We start from the raw sequence: 15,417 nt of genomic DNA on the forward strand, positions 1-15,417 counted from the left end.
AATACTTCTTAGAGTACATAAAGAAATACTATGACCTACTTTTACTGCGTAGCCTTGATGTTGAGGAATCAACTAATATCACAATCCCATCCAGAAAACCAATGAATGAAACACATTTCTAAGTAGTTCATGAGCCTGACATTTTTTATTTTAGCATTCATCAGATTACATGCACATATTTGTGGCACCTAACAGAGCAGCACTTTTAATTTCGTTGTATTGTTCACAATATAATGACAATAAAGACACTTTGACTTTTGACTTGACTTTAGTCATCTAAAACAGTGAAAGCCAGCAGAGCAAATTAAAAAAATAGCAGCAGGTTGCTCATCTACCAGTAAATGCACAGAGACTGCAACTTCTAAGGAAACCAATTTCCCCTAAACACCACCACACACACAGGCACAGGCAGAGACACACACACACACACACACACACACACACACACACACACACACACACACACACACACACACACACACACACACACACACACACACACACATGCACCCACACACACACACACATGCACCCACACACACACACACACACACACACACACAGGCACACTTCCCATGCAATAAGCAGCCACTCCAAAGCACTCATCATTTGAACAATGAATTAGTTTGAGATGTTTACGACTCCTTAACAGCTGTTATAAACTAACAGTAGTATAATAGTAATCAGTTCAGAGAGATAAGGCACAGGAGTGAATTTCTCCACACAGCTTCTCTTTTACTGAAATGGACAATCCCCCATCCCTCCCTCCAAGAAATGCCCCTCTAAGTAAACATTAAGCGTTTCTTCACAGCGGAAAAGGCCTCAAACAACTTCCCCAAAATAAAAAAAGAGTGCTCTTAATCTTCCAGTGCTGTGAGCATATTGTACTCTTGGTGAGTGTAATGATCTGTTATTATGCATCATACTGACAGACAGACATCTAATCAGCACATTCATTTTGAATCTGGTGTAATTTAAGCTGCCGGATGGTTTCATGAGTAACACGGCACAAATATAGACACATTCTCCTTCCTTTTTAATATAGTATAATGTAATTTTGAGAGAAGCACAGGAGCTGATTGGTTGACCCAGGAGTGTGCCCTGTTTGGTTAAACCATGTATATGTTTTTTATGAGGTTTGTGGGTGTTTGCATCTGTTTTTCAAGTCAATCTGAAAACAATACCTTTGTGGCAGTGAGTAGATAAAAGGAGTTTCACTTCGCGTTACAGTCAAAGACTCTTTTATCTAATCAGATTTTTTAGCTTTTTTTTCCTCCTTTGTCTCAGTTTGAACAAAAGGAAATATTAAACACCATTTGATTCCACACACAGAGGTGAATGGGTGCTGTTATGATAAAGGTAAAAGGTTAAGAAGTTCCTCATGGAAAAATACTCCCTTGAAACAAACAGGAAGTGACGCTGGCTGCTATGCAGACAGACATCAGGTTAGAGAGTACTGACTTTAAAGCCTTTCTTTTTATTTTAAATCCCAACATAATGAAAAACATCCTGCAGGGAGAGTGAATTTGACTAATATTGCATTAAGCTCAAAGTGATTATTCATGATTTTGGGTTTTTGTAATCAAAACTTTAGCCAGTCAGGTGGTTATTCTGGTATTTGATGAAGTAAACAAGTGAGGAAAGAAAAGTGGCGTCATATCAGTCCATCAGTCCTCCACCTATTAGATAAGCTGCTGGTGACATCACTCCTTTTTAACATTTTACGTAACAACACCAAACCACTCAGCACAATAACTTTAAGCTCTTCACACGTGGCTATCATCCTCTTCCATTCTAGGTGTTTTTGTAGGGGTGCAGTAGAAAATGTCAACCTTTAGCTCCTTGTGTCTAAAACATAAGTGAGCTCATATGAACCGATGGGCGAGGCCGGGTTTTTACCTTTTAGACAAGTGAGAGCGACTGTAGGTTTCGTCTCATCTCAGTTTACACCCTTTGATAGTAAATGCTTTGCTTTGTCATGTAGAGATTAACCGCATGAGAAATGTGAAAGTATCAGAAGCTTAAATTGATCATATTAGGAGGGAAAGTCAGAAAGTATGGCCGCAACATGTGCTGCATTCACAGACGCTTTACAAAGTTTGAGGATGCACGGTCAGAAATACGACTCAAAAAAACATTTTCTAAATTGCTAATTACGAATATCAGAATAATAAAAGCATGCATGTTAGAAGCTGGGTAGACTGTGTGATGTTTAGATGTTGCTCTGGCTACTGTCCAGTCTGTTACATCTGTCCTCTGTGCTGTAAATGAGAGTTTTTACATTTTCTACAGCAGTTGAAGACAGCAACTGACATAACTTGAGGGGTGCAGCATGCACACGCTGCCCTGTACTAATAATAAGTGTCACTAAATGATCAAATCACCTTAGATTATGGCACTTTTGGCAAATACGATAATTATTGCACGTCTGGCAACACTGTTAACCCATAATATAGAGATTTACACACCTTTTCCTTCAGTTTATATATGAGAAGTTTGATCTGTAATGTAACTTACAGAGAATCATCAGTGACTCTGCAGCTTCATCTCAGCTTTACAGAGCTTTATAGTTGAGTTTCAGCTCATTGTTTAGCTGCAACTTTACTGTTCTGGTTCAGCGCTCTCATAGCGTCGTATTCAGAATAAAAGTCACTGTACTCTACCTGCTACAGACACAGTTATCTGTAGACTAGCTGCTGAACATAGTGGAGCATTTAGATATTTCCCTCAGGAGTTGTTAGAGAGTAGAAACAGCTAACAGAGAGAATATTAGACTTTACATTCAGCAGGTTGACAGAAACACGATGAACTAATGAATGATAATGTTGATCAGTAACTGCTGCATGTGGAAATATATCAGAGTTCAGTGAAATATATCACTGTTCACTATTTGTTTCTGCAGAAAACTAGTGGACATAACATCAGTCAATGCAGGTTTAAGTAGTTGAACGTGCAGTGTTCTGGTACAGTGTGAAGTATGGTGGTTTTACTGGGTTTTACGGGGTTTTACTGCTGAATGTTTCCTTCTGTAATCTATAAATAATGGTCAGGGTGCGGTTAAGTGTTTGTAGAGATAAATGGTCTATGAGGAAGTAAAATGAAGACAATAAAGTTTATCTTATCTTAATTTTCCATCACACAAACAAATCAGAGGGAAAGGTGAAAGTGTAAAAATGTTACTTAAAAGATCAGTCTGGTGTTATTTTGTATGTTATAATCCGCCTCTTGACTTCCTTCTCTTCTCTCTCTGTGTGGCTCTCAGCACAGCCTGTTTATAAAAAGACTTTCTTAAATTAGCTGGTCACTGTAACAAACAGACAAATAAGAGGGTTTGTGCGTTTGACAGTGACGATTTTCAGTGGTGGATGAACCCACAGCTGCTGCTCTTAATGATTTATTGCTGGCAGTAGCACAGTGTGTGTTGTTCATAGTGATGATAGAGCATATCACAGGAGATATCACACACAGAAATACTTGTAAGTAGCTCAAAACATGAAAAATATAGTTATACTTTAATACAAGGAGCTTATAAATGTTTAAGACTCACTGTTTTGTTCCCTATTTATGTTGAAGATGGGACGGAAGGGACTGTTGGTTTACTGGGCGTGGCAGGAAAATGGTCTGTTCAGTGTAGAGTGTAGTCCTAAACAAAGACCTGTTGGATCAGTGGCAGGGATGATTTAACATGCCACCGCATGTTTGTTGAAGTCTTGGGTCATTATAAGTTGATGTTTCCCCCTCGGACTCATTACACGTCCCAAAAACATGTGGCCACCATGCGCTCAGGCTGGCTGACTGTGTGCAAAGTACTGACATATTTATTGGTGTTATAAAGGACATAATGGTTTAGCTGTTTGTGCTGTGGTTGGTTTCTGTCATCACTTCATCAATTCAGTAGAAACTCACGGAGCCTTTTCAAACCGTTATGTCTCTCTCAGTCATGTAGATCTCTGCACAGGTGTTTCGAAGAGGTTGCCACAGATCCATCAAGTTGTCATTTATTTCTCATCTTTATTTAAACCATTTTGGCACGGAGACATCGGAAAGGCTCTTAAAACTTTCCTTTAATGTTTTGTTTCAGTGTTAACAGCATACATTTATTAAAATTGTACTAATCTTCTTGGCAAGAAGAAGAGAAATGGAGAAAGTTTAGATCTGTTTTTTGGAAGTAGTTGTTATATTTGCAGATTTTCTTATCTTGAGGTCGATCAGGATTTACAAAATCAGTCTCCAAGTTCAAATCCCGCCTGTCTCTTGAGTCCAGCATGTCCCTATTCCTGTCTCAACCCTTTGGACTTGACCCTTGACCCCTCACTGTTGCATGATGCTGTAATGTGCTGCACTGTCTGTTAATGATCACCACCGGAACTGATGGAAAAACAGGTTACACATTGTTTGTTTGTTCATTATCTAGGTTTCGGGCTCCTGCTGATGCCTCGATCTTCTTCTGGAGCAGCTGAGCCTCCATCTCTAACCTGCAATGTCACACATCAGCCGGATGGATCCTTCTTCTACCAGCCGTCCTGGTTGCCCCGTTCACCCAGCTGTGGCACCAGCTGGACGCATCCCAATGTAAGTGTAGTGACCTCTGCCCTAAATTATAGCCACTACTAGCTGCTAATGGCTTTAATTGTTTAGACGTGTACTCAAAAAAACAAAGGCTGTTCAGTCCAGTTGATGCATTCATTTTCTTACCAATTGTCATTGTGCATTGTCCGCACTTTTTTGTAATCCATTTAGATAAATTAACCCTCCTGTTGTCCTTGAGTCAAGGAAGGAAGGACGGAAGGGACGAGGAAGGGAGGAAAGAAGGAAGGAAGGAAGGGAGTAAGGAAGGAGGGAGGGAGGGAGGGAGGGAGGGAGGGAGGGAGGGAGGAAAGAAGGAAGGAAAGAAGGAAAGGAGTAAGGAGGGAGGGAGGGAGGAAGGAAGGAAGGCAGGAAGGAAGGAAGGAAGAAAGGAAGGAAGGAAGGAAAGGAGTAAGGAGGGAGGAAGGAAGGAAGGAAGGCAGGGAGGGAGGAAGGAAGGAATGAAGGAAGGAAGGAAGGAAGGAAGGAAGGGATGACAAATTAAAGAAGGAGGGAGGAAGGAAAGAAGGGAAGAAGGAAAAGTCAAAAGAGATGGGGTCAATTTGACCCGGGAGGACAACAGGAGGGTTAAACAATGACAAAAAAAGAGCCTTTTCCCTCCTGAGCACATTCAAAAAACGTTTTGCCTCCGACCATCAGCACACCTATGATGACTGGCATGAGCTTGAACTAATTTAACAAATACATGGCTCCTACAGTAAGTCCTACACTTACAGCCCCAAACGTTTTATCAGGAAGGATCTTTATTGAGCTCTGATACTCTGCCAAAGCATATACACTCACAAGATGATGATCATGTTGTGTGCATGTGTAAAGATATCATTTGATCATAAATTCATAAATTGGGCGTAGAGAATCAATGGGGAAGACATCAGGAACTGTTCCACCTGACAGCACCAACATCAAATGTTATTATAGGGAATCAGGGGTTTTATAAATGAGATCAGCATTAGGGTGTTCAGTGTTAAAAACAATACATCATACTCAGGAAGCTTCCTCTGGCAACGGAGGCTACGTAAACTAACTATTGTTGCAGGGTTTCACTTCTCAATTCCATCTGTGCATGTTGGAGCTGAATCACATCTGAAATATGAGAGTGGAAAAACTTTAGCAACCAAATCTACAGAATGGAACCATGTTTGTGGGCATTTATGAACAATCTGACGTCATCATGAGGAGGAAGTAACAACAGGGAAGCAGACCAATTTAGCCCTGACCTTTGACTTCAGGCAGCGTTTCAACATCTTACAGTTTCAGTGTAAAATCTTTTTCTCTAATCTTTGTTTTTTGCTGAAATATTGGATCATTTGAACATTTATTGAAATGAAAGCATGTGAGAAGTTTAGAGGGAAAAATCACTATTTGGTGGAGCTGTTAACAACTCATAGACATCTGAAATGTGAGCCGACTACACACTGCTTTTTGTAAGACGTCAAAAGTGTTATTTATTCACCGTCAGAATATAAATTACTTTTTTTTGTGTGTTACTCATACATGTTCGAAATAAATCAAATCAAATAAAATCAAAATGTCGATAAATGTGCAGAATTTGTTCTCCTTACAAACTGAATCTGCTTGATGAGTAAGCCAGGTATGACCTAAATGTTGCTGACTGGCACTGAAGTGTTCTGATTGAAAAATCTCATCTCTTTCTGCAGAAAATAATTGAGACTGGAAACTCCCCACAGCTCCAATGAACTTTTATGAACAGTGTGATGAAATGTAATGTTCAACATCTGTTAACCACATATCTTGAACATCATATGTCATAGGAAACATGCTTATTTTAACTTTTTTTTTTGATTGTTGCTGTTCCACTTTTGAATATTTTTGAAACTTTCACAAGAAATTGAATTCTTTATGCGTAAAGTCACTGTGGTTCAGGAGCTGCAGATGTTGATGATTATGATGCATTTGAAGGAGGTTGACTTCACATTGTGACAGAAGTGTTTGTGTTTTTTTTCAGGATACGGTCATCACCCGGGACTCGGACTTTGACTGCAGACTTGTTCAGAACCTGACAATGGAGGGCGTCTACCTGAAACTCTGCCTGGATCAGCTGAAATACATTGAGGAATGCGACGGGGTAAAGAACAGTTAATTATCCAGACTCAGAGCGAGTTTCCATTTACACACTGTACAGCAGTCACATAATGAACCTTGACCACACCAAAATCCAGCCTTGAAACAATAACTGAGACATGAACAGACTAAAAAATCAGAACATCAGGGGATTTCACTTCGATGAGAAACTTCTGGTTCACCGCTGAACTGTGTACACACTATTACACAATATCCTCATTTACAGTCGGAAAGGAGACGAAGGAGAAATTTGTCGAATTAAATGAAATCATATATGAAAAGCACCTGTTACATGTTGCTGCCTGGTCACGTTGGCACCAAAAGCAAGAAATGTAACTACCTCTTTATTAATTAATGATTGTATTTATTGGGCCGATTTCCTCGGACAGGGATTAAGTCCAAGACTAAACTTGTATACTGGCTTGATTGAAGATGAGCAGCAGTTCAGTTGAGAGTGATGGGATGACTACGTGGGAGTGGCTGACTGGCAGAGTAGAGCTGAGCGGAAAACTACCAGAGACAAGACAGATACAATGTGCACGTTTAACTTTTACTGACCCTGTCTGTCAGACTGCCACTTGGTTGTTGTTAAATGAGTCATTTTCGCAGTCATGTGAAACTAGTTTAACATCAACAAAGTCATTGTTCAGTAACTTTTTCACACTTTTCACCACATCTGTATATGGGTCAATGACGTGCCTATGACATGTTCAGTCTAACTGCATTTTTTTCAGTTACAAAAAGGTTTAAATTGATTTTAAAAAATACCATATATATGTAGTACCTTTCCTTTATATGAAATCACTTTAACTTTTCAAAAACCACAAGTTATTAGTAATTTTTCTGTTATTTAAAGTGACAAAACATCATGTGGTGCGACCAATAAAACCAATAACTGTATTAAATTCAGAGTAAAATATCACTTTTAATATTAATCACTGATACAGTATGCTTAACTGAATTGTATTTTTAAATTTTTTCAATCATTTTTAAGCAATTTACAGGAAAAATAAGTCTTACATACATTTAAGAAGGCAACTGTGACATAATAGAACATCAATATGAGATTATTATTTACAAAAACTTAAAGGACATGCAAATAATTTGTTTCGAAACACTTAAATTCATTTATTTTAAGATAGATCACGGTCGCACCACATGACTTTTTTAAGGTCAGTTCTAATTCATTGAGATGGAAAAACACATAAAACACCTAATTTACTATTTTAATATGTATTTATGTGTACTCAACCTTTCTTAATGTTTGAATTACTGCAATAGATATTCCCATATTTATTATTTTTAAATAAATCCTTATACGTCATTGACCCATATCTGTTTAGAAAAGTGTGTGTGTGTGTGTGTGTGTGTGTGTGTGTGTGGAGAGTTTCGCTTATATGTTACAGCTGGTGCTTTCCAGGAGTTAAAAATTGTCGCAACCAAACATTTCTGCTTATACATGCAATACAACAATGTAAAAAAATGCTCTATTATAAGCATAGACTGTATATAAAATGCACGTAACATCCGTGATGGTTTGTGGACTGCTGCTTGGAGGCGAATAGTTTCGGATCTGAGCAGCGCCATATTAAAACATTTCCGGTGCATGCTGGGTAAAATAAACAGGGATTCTACTTATATGGGCATCAGGAGGGGCATGAGGCGCCCTCCTGAACCTGTGAACCAATCAACCTGTCAATCACGGCGTAGCCACGCCCTAATGCATACCCTGCTTTATCGTCACATATACAATCAGGGAGGCCAAAATGTCCCAAATGAACATCATACTGCATTGAAGAAGGCTTTAAACTAGCGATTGAGACCATAAACACATTTTGAAAACGTTTACTGAGGTTAGAAATCAAGTGAGAAGTTGGTGAATTCTCCATTGACTTGTATAGAGACGGAAGTCCTTTTGACACCAAAACGGTCGCCCCCTGGTGGCCTTTTGATAGAATGCAGTTTTAAGTTACTTCCGCGTTTGCATCATTTCAGAGGACCAGAACTCCCCGCCTGATTATAAGTGAACAAAGGTGGACAAAGTTAAAGTATTACAGAACCAGCGTGTGGAATTAAGTGCCATCTAGTGGTGATGTTGCAGATTGCAGCCAAAATGTTATAATTTTTAAAAAAAATCTAGTTTTAGCACTAACCTCTTATTTCTTGTCTGTTTCTTCTCCTCCCTTCAGAATCCAGAGGAAATGATCTGCAAAGGTGAGTGCAGCATGAAAACCTCAAGTTAACTCACAGATTTTATGCGGGGAAAAAACATAAAATCAGGTTTTAAAATACAACACATTGTTAAAGATTAAACCAGTGGTGCTCAGCCTTTTTTATTATAGGCAGCCATTGGATTTACAAAGCAATTACAGATACCTACATTTACATACAACTACATCAAGCTCATAATACTAATGTACTTTTACTGTAATACTTTAACAACATCACTCACAATACTTATGTACTTTTAGGATTTTCATGCAGATTAATATTATTTTTTATAATATCTTTCTATTATTGTATTGGATCTAAAACAATAAGGACTGTGGACTTTGCAGTAGTGTAAAAAGTACTCAGATCTCGTACTTAATGTCTTGTGAGATCAGAGATGTTTTTTTGTTGCAACCACCTTCTCGAATCCTAGAAAGCACCAACTGTAGGCGACATAAAAGTGAAGCTCTTTCAACCTACACATGAGCAGCGAGCGCGTAGGTATTGTTTTAACAAAGAAGACTTGGACTTTTTAGACAGTACAGATGTGAACACACTTAAAAGTGTCAGCAGTTACATCTCATAGCTATTAGATAAGCTAACTCCAAAAAGAAGAAGTAGACTGTTTATGATTTTTTTTTTAAATCCACAGGAAGTTTACTACTGTGGCGGGAAATCTCCACAGCTACCTGCAGCTTTCTAAGAATTTCTCTGACTGAGCACAAACCGCTACATGCTGTATGTGTTGTGTGACAGAGCAGCTAACACTTAGATGCTTGTTTCATGACACCCAGGGCAAAAATACTGTAACATACTGTAAGTGACATCCTGTGTGAATACTGTGAGGCCCTGAAATGCCACACATTTCTCATGCAGGATTTTTACTTGTAATGGAGTACTTCTACATCGCTGTATTTGTACTTTAACTAAAGTAAAGAGTCTGAGTACTTCTTCCACTACTGCTTCACAGAAAGCTGCAACATGATAGAAACAGAACAAAAATTTATACGTGTTGTAATACATTTCTCCTTCTGTGTTGTTCCAGTAAACTGCAGCTCTCTTCTGATCTTGAGGCCGAGCCCCGCCATTGGTGAGTGCATGCGTTCCCTGCCACACACCCCCCCCCCCCCCCCATGACTGATATTTAACTGATATACATTGTGACTTCGTTAAACACTGACATACTGTTCATATTGTGACTCATAATAAGTCAGTACACTGAACTACTGATCCACAAGTCAAAACCTTTATGAGTCATTTAGAAATGCTTGACAGACAGAGTGTTGACAGAGTGTTCCAGCAGCTGTTTTATATTCCAGATGTGCGCGTCTACAACAGCAGCTTCACATGTTTTGGGCTCGTTGTCATGCTGAATCTAGAAGAATTTAAAAGCACCTAAAGTGCCTCAAATATTTGCACAGTTCTGTAATGTTTCTTCCAAATAGAGATGGATGAACAGCAAAACATGACAGCATCATTGTCATCAATAATAATATTAACACTTTTCTTTCTCCTTTTGTCTCCTTTCAGTGAACTCCACCAAGCTGATAGTTTGGCTGTGTGTCGCCGTTTTCATTGTTGCTGTCGCCATTGTTTTTGGTGCTGCTGTGTGTTGGATTTTCAAAAAATACCCTAAACTCAGGAAAGGGTTTTCATACAGTCCAGCAGATAAGAAGGAAGTGGTTCAGCTGAACGACATAATAACAGTGTGAATGGACACAGTTCGGCAGTGACTGAACATGAACAGAAAAACTCAAAACTGTAAACTCAAATATACTTATAATAATAATAAATAATAATGATAACCTAATATAATAATAATAATAATAATAATAATAATAATAATAATAATAATAATAATAATAATAATACATAAAACAGATTACATAAATGCTACAAACTATTAAATGTAATTATTACTATATATATAACTATACTATATGAAGTTAAATTTGCATATGTACATATATTTTTTTTTTCTTTTTGTCTGAGGGAGTTTTAAACAGGTTTTTTCCAAAGTCCAGGAGTCCAAAGAAAGCCACATTTCATACAAAATAATGCAAAAAAAAACCTTTAAAAAAAAAAGAAAGAAGATTTTTCAGCCTTGATTTTATACAACAGATTTTTTTAAACCTATTTTTTTTATGATATTCAAAGTAAGTTGCTTTTTTAAAATATAAAACCAGCAGCTTTTTAGGTAAGATTTCTTTACAGACCTGCTCCGTCGTCATCATGTCTTTACTTCTGTTGTTGTTGTTGTTGTTGTCAGATGTCGTCGGTCTGCTCTGTGAAGGACCAGATTTACGATATAAATATTCATGCATTCATTTTCCATACCGCTTATTTTACAGAGGGTTATATAGTCTGTTAACTTTTTTAAAAATCTTGCGTGTCATTAGAAACATAGAGCTGCTTGTCAATACATTAACAACAGAAACTTACACGTCAATGAGCAAGTACACAGAAAAGTAACCTCAGATCTGATGATGTAAACCAGTGATTCAGATCCACATAACATGAATGTTGGTTATGTTAAAACTTACTTACATCTTACATCTTATCTATCATTTTATATCTATTGTAGATTTAAAAAAATACAAGGCTCATCAAAATCCCAATGAATACATTGAATTTAAGTCTAATTAACGCGCCCGAAATTCAATTTTATTCTGCAATTTAAGCCGATTCGACCATTGAAAAACAGATGGGTACAGAACAGAAATGTCTGTATTTATTTGTTTATCTATCAGATAAATACAGACAGATCAATAACAACATAATAACTTTAAATCAACCATAAACCAACCAGCAGCAGGATATACATCAGTAGACAAACCTGTAAAGTCTCATCTTGAAGCGCCAAATGAGGACTTAAATTACAATTATATTCTGAAATGAATTAAAATAAATTAATACATTGCTGGTTTAAGTATTGAAATACAAAAGAAATCAGTTACACACGCTGACTGTTTCTTTCCTCTTCTTTTTCACTCCCTCGCTAGTCGATTTTTTTTTTAAACAGTCCAGAGGTCTGACAGATTTATGTTTCCTCGCTGTGGTTTTGTCAAACTTGAAGCTCATTGAGAAACACTTGAAACCCACTTCATTCCCCTCAGAGTCTCCTCTTAACCTCTCAGTCACCCTGAGTGAAATTTCGGTCAAGACTTTTTTTTCTGAGTAGTTTTAATCGTTTATATCTCAGTGATTGGGCCCTTAAAGTTTTTCACGTGAATTAAAAGAGGATTTTTATCTTCGCTCCACGGTTTGCCGGTTCGGTTCATAACGACTGAACGGGTCTCCGCTTATTCCCAGCGGACGATTTCCGGACGTTAACCTCACTGCCAGATGTGCGGTATGTTGTCCAGTTGTATACTTTGACATTTTTATTACAAACAGTCAAAGTCAAGTTCTGTGTCTGTCTGGTTGTATATTAACTCCAGACAGACACTCAGCTGAAGTTCTTCCATAGATCCAGTGCTCTGACACACCAAGCTGACCTCACCACTCTGATTATGAGCCTGAAGCTCGAACACATGATTCAATATCGAGTCTCAGTCGCTCGTTAAATTCTTATAAGAGTTAATCAATTAGTCGCCAACTGTTTTAATAAGAGATTTAATGGTTTAGAGTCAAGACAATTTCCAATTTCTCTGATTCCAGCTTCTTAAATGTGATTTTTCTTCTTCTTTTTTGTCCTCCATGACAGTAAACTGAATATTTTTTGAGTTGTAGACAAATCAATACATTTGAGGACTTTGAGGAAACTGTGATTTTCAGTTTTTCCAAAGTTTTCTGACATTTTATGAACCCAACGAGCCAATCAATTAATCAGGAAAATAATACTTAGTCCTAACATGATAAACATGGGTCGCTGTTGACCGTGATAATCGGCTTTTTCTTTATTTTTGAGTGAAGCACTTTAGGTTTACATTCACTTCAGTAACCAGATTACTGTAAATCAACATTAGACATGCAGCAGATCAGTCATCGGATTTCTTCTGGACCTCATTTAGACCGAAGATGATTTCTGTAAAGCACTTTATACTCATAAACACGACAAATAGAAATCATATCTCCAATTATAATATCAGTATCCAAGCTGTTTAAATGACTGAGGGATCGTTTTTAGGGTCGTAATCAAATTTGGGGGGGAAAAGAATCAGAAGTTAAAGAAAACTTTTGACTGAAGACAGGATATTTAAATATTGGAAGTCTCTTTTTAATGTTTAATAGCTTTTAACATTGAATCAGTCTATGTAGGTTTAGGTTCAGGACGAGGCAGCGTTAGTGGAACAGCCTTTTAACACAGATCAACCAAAAAAAGACTAAAGTCAAAGAGAGAAATCACCAACAATTGATGTAAATTTAGTATAAAAACACAGAAAATACAATGTCAGTATACAATATGACGTGTATCACCTTATTTAACTTTAGAAAGTATATCATTATCACTTCCTTAGCAGCGTATTAGCAGCTTATTAGCAGCTTATTGTCAGTTTATTATCACCTGATTATGAGCATATTATCGGCTTATTATCATCTTATTATCTCATTAATATGCTTGGATCAGGCCCGGTGTTGAAGCCCTGCAGTGGTTGCAGGCGTTCCCAAACCAAACACGGTTCAGAAGAAATGAGCAGACTGCAGAAACATGACAGTAATCTGCTCACTGAAGAGCCTGAAAACAAACTGTTAGTGCTTCTGTTTCACAAGGGAATCAAAACGAATGCAATTGGAGGACAATTGCAGAAAAATTTAACCTTTTTTCAACAAATCCCCCCCATATGACATCAGTTAAATATTATTTTAAAGGTGCAGTTTGTAGAATTTAGTTTTTTTTAGTTTATTTTGTAGTCTTTTCAACTTTTAATATTTTTTAATTTAAGCTCCTAAATTTGAACATATTTTATTGACGTTCAAAGCCTTCAGAGACTTTCATAAAGATTGAGATTCAATAAGCTGATTCGGGTTTTATGTAATGCGGTCGGCTTGGTGTATCGGGGCCTTCGGATAAAAGAAGTGACTGCAACACTTCGACTAGCTTCAAATCCTATAAATCCTGAATGTTATCATGAAGGTCTCAGCACCTAAAACTGAGAAACACAGGAATGGAAATAAATAAGCTTGTTTTAAAAAAAAAAAGAAAAAAAGAAAAAGGACTTCCTGTGTGTCTAGTTTAATGCTGACAGACAGTGTAATCGTTCTTCTGCTGTGGAAGCAAAGAATTTTATTACTTATTTATTATTTAAGTCGTAATAAATAAGAGATTTATCCTGTTTTACATGTGAGATGAAGACTGAAACAAATGTACACGCGTGTTGTTTGTACATGTGTGGCTCTCAGCGCTCCTGGACAACTTCCTACTTTAATGTTGCCCAATGTTGCGCAACAATTTTTTTTTAATGTCAAATATGAACACAAAAAATGTCTACCCCATTACTGATTGATTAATAAATAAATAAAATCAATGTATAATCAAACTTTTCACTTAAATCATGTTAAATTTTCATTTTTAATTACTCATTACTAAAAACTGAAGCACCAATTTAACTTCCTAATAATGAAGTAAAACAAATGACTGGGATTTTAAGTGTCTTATGTGTATTAGAATATAAAATGTGTTATTATTGCTGTCTTTGCTTACTAATTATGTATATGTGCCGTTTAATAAATTTATTTTCGCTGTCTCAGTGTTCTCTGTTATTGTAACTTCACTATGTTAAAAAACAGTGTACAGTCATTTCAGGGGAGAACAGGCTCAGTAGTCACACTGTTTCCGTTCATTTGAACCCGTCAAAGACATTCACTTTCAACGTGTAATGAAAGCCTCAAGTGTCAGACATGAAGGAGTCATCTTACTTTTCTTTCATCTTATTCTGTTTAAAAGATGCATCAAATACGTCAAAAACTGTTTCCATCACAGGCCTGAAAGTCACAAGCTAAGAGGTAGGTGCTCTTTGTTAAACTGGCTGAGTAAAAGCCTAGAAGAGAAACATCACAGAGGTGGATAGACTATTTTTTATAGTTTCTTACACCTGAAATTACCTTAAAAGTGACCTCTGACCCCACCTCACCTCTGACAGTTTCAGTACCAACACTTTTTAACAGCAGCTTTAGGGACAACATGTAATTAATGAAACAATCAAGCCCCAAAATGCTGCATGTCACGTCTTTAAATCTTATTTTTATATCTTATTTTAAGCAGAAAGCCTTCAGATGGTCCACCAAAATTAAAAAAAACATGACATGAGCTCATTATATAAAATCTTTTTATCATTTAATATCTGTAAATGCAACAGAATGAAAAGCTGATTTATCATCTAAACATTGCCTCACTATTATTATTGTAGTGGAGAGTACTTAATAGTAGTTCAGTCAGGAAAGACCAGTGAATTAAGCAAAAACAGTTGTTTATTATACATATATTATAACATACATATAATGATATAGATGAAAAATCAATCAATCTGTATTTATATAGCGCCAAATCACAACAAAAGTCATCTCAATGCATGTTTAACATACAGTAGGTCTAGA

General features: G+C 37.0%; 1 long non-coding RNA gene across 1 annotated transcript; it reads left to right on the forward strand.

Annotated features, from left to right (window-relative positions):
• Nucleotides 1-6,581: 6,581 nt before the first annotated feature.
• LOC133984629 (uncharacterized) lies at nucleotides 6,582-9,958 on the forward strand. The gene is made up of 3 exons (XR_009925423.1): nucleotides 6,582-6,673; nucleotides 8,859-8,883; nucleotides 9,926-9,958. It is a non-coding gene; the product is annotated as an uncharacterized LOC133984629 (long non-coding RNA).
• The last annotated feature ends 5,459 nt before the right edge of the window (nucleotides 9,959-15,417 follow it).

This window comes from Scomber scombrus, chromosome 8 (genome assembly GCF_963691925.1).
Source record: "Scomber scombrus chromosome 8, fScoSco1.1, whole genome shotgun sequence".
In the NCBI taxonomy this organism is placed as follows: Eukaryota; Metazoa; Chordata; class Actinopteri; order Scombriformes; family Scombridae; genus Scomber; species Scomber scombrus.